The sequence below is a fragment of the Anneissia japonica genome, unplaced genomic scaffold, assembly GCF_011630105.1.
Source record: "Anneissia japonica isolate Jap-2015-1 unplaced genomic scaffold, ASM1163010v1 scaffold2774_len142755_cov157, whole genome shotgun sequence".
Classification (NCBI taxonomy): Eukaryota; Metazoa; Echinodermata; class Crinoidea; order Comatulida; family Comatulidae; genus Anneissia; species Anneissia japonica.
In genome coordinates this window covers 18,436-20,872 of record NW_022745578.1, presented here as the reverse complement: position 1 = coordinate 20,872, position 2,437 = coordinate 18,436, and the positions used below count along the sequence as shown (strand labels likewise).

Below are 2,437 nucleotides of genomic sequence, written 5' to 3'. Positions count from 1 at the left end.
CCCCCCCCCCCAATTGATTAAATATTTTTGTAAGCATCTGAGCAATTTCTTCTGATGCCAGTCAGATGAAGCAAAGTATACGTAAATACCTAATGGAAGAAAATAACCTTGATTTTATTCAACAGATACGAAGCTGTTCATGGGTATGTTTTTTTGTTTTTTGTTTTTTGTTTTTGTTTTTGTTTTTTAGTTTTTGTAAAAACTCATCCTACTTGCAGTGTCCAGTGGTAAATTGTAATGAATATAATCTATAATTATGGCCTCTAAAACCTGATATTATTAAGGGGAAATTTAAATAGGAATTTAAAAAAATATATTTTAGATCTAAAGTATATGCCTATTGAATGGGCCCCCCCCAATCCTCAGGCCCCAGTGTTTTGCACTGGCTGCACTGCCTATACCTACGCCACTGACTGGCATAATTGGTGCTCTCCCTATGTCAAACAAAGAAAATATGATTCGACTACGTTATAGGTCTAAGTAATGACTTTGAATATTAGTAGGCCTATATGAGGCGAGGAGTGGTCCGCAAATTTGTTCCGTGCCTAGGAAATGGTTCCCTGGCCCAGAATGGTTGCGTAACACCGTACGGTACTGTGTGGAAAATACATATAAATTTGTTTTTCTCCTCGATGAATTGTGGTTTTCTCCCCGACGGGGCCGGGGCCCTTCCCCCTCCCCACTAGCGCCACCCCTGAATGGATGTCTTCTCAGATGCCGAGGCTCTTTGGTAAGTTCCACCTTTATTTCAATATTTCTCGCTTACTGACTAGTAGGCCTATTCATCTAGGTAAGTGTTCACGAAATAGACCATATCGTTGGTTGAATGAGATACTTACGTGGATAAATGCACTCCCACTGCCGCCTCCCCGAAAGAGCGATGGTGATCTAAGAAAATGTTGATGCACTTACGTAAGGTCGCGTTAAATAATGGGTTAAAGTTAGACGATTCCATGATTTTTTTCGCGAGTCATGAGTTCCTTTATTGAAAATAAAACGTTTCCTATAATACTGATTTGGGTGATTTTATTCTTCAATGCATGTTTCGACTGTCAACAGTGATCATCAGTATAACAAAAAGAAACCTAGGCCTAATGACAAATCAATCACAATTTGAGGTAAATAATAGGTTAAAGAATATTGGTATAGGGATAGCTTATATCTGATTCTGACATACACTTTCACCAGGAGGTATTATTTTTATGCCTCCTTGCTTTCACCAACCCATGTAACATTCCTAGTGTCGCGAGATTTGACAGTTTCTGTGACGTGGAATTACTTTGTTCGTTCATTTTGCGTCACTCTTCTGCTGAATTTGTGTAGGCCCTACCTACGTTTTAGATCCTCTTTTGGTTCGTTATGGTTCACATAATAAGAAAAGTGTTATTATAAACTATTCTTTCATGCATTATAAAGTACAAGTTGTTTTCTTATCAAGATTACTATGTTTCCGCATAGGTCTACTGGTAAAAATTTATACAATTTGTTTCTCAAAAGCGTTAATACCACTGGTAAGTATATAATTTAATTTATTTTAGAACGCCATATGAATTAGCTCCGCTCTTGTTCATTCACATAACAACGTTATTCATTTTAAGTTTACATATTTCAACTTTACTCTATCATATCCATTGAGTAGTTAAAATTATAAGGAATAGAGCCACTTGAGCATAAAGGACTGCCAATAGCAGCTTTTCTTTCATCCATCCATGGCCTGTCGTTCAACAAATTAATATAATTGCAAAGCTTGGAAATCTTATTGCTAATTTGTAGGCCTATGCGGGTGTTTTGTTTGTAATTGGCAATCTGTAGCAGTATGGTGGCGCTGAAATCCCTGGTCTATATTGGAACCCGCCACTGATCTCTTTATAGAAAATAAAATGCCTTACAGTACTGTCAATGCTACAGTTCACTTGGGAAACTGTATTGTCCTATAGAACTGTTAGCAATGCTCCACTTCACAGCAACCCGGCCACTAACAGTGATTTTGATTGCTATTAATCCTTTCCTCAGATTTACATCTTTCTATCATTTCAGTTTTTTTTTTAAACAATATTTTGTTCCATGTTATATACAGTACTGACGTTGAGTGACGTCCCTATATAGGCAGCTACGATGGTGCCGAGGTTTGTGAGCTAGTTTGATCATGGAGCTATAAAATGTTATAGCTGTATGGTTTGATCAAACACACCTGAATTACAAAATCCACAAAAATAGAATATACCACCGGGATATCATTTGGAATAAAATCCCCCTACACATTTAGCAATTCGCCATCAACATCGGCAAAATATTTTAAACATTATTCATAAACACTTTTCACTTAATAAAAAGTGAGCTGTTCTAAATCAAAACACCTTTCATTCACCTGCAAATTGCACATCCCCCACCCCACACACACACACACACACACACACACACACACACACATATATAT

General features: G+C 37.2%; 1 long non-coding RNA gene across 1 annotated transcript in view; it reads left to right on the top strand.

The window, feature by feature from the left end:
• Positions 1-1,398: 1,398 nt before the first annotated feature.
• LOC117119981 overlaps positions 1,399-2,437 on the top strand; it is a 7,656-nt gene continuing 6,617 nt past the window's right edge. The window contains exon 1 of the long non-coding RNA XR_004447271.1: positions 1,399-1,511. This is a non-coding gene — a long non-coding RNA (uncharacterized LOC117119981). The remainder of the gene's footprint in view (positions 1,512-2,437) is intronic.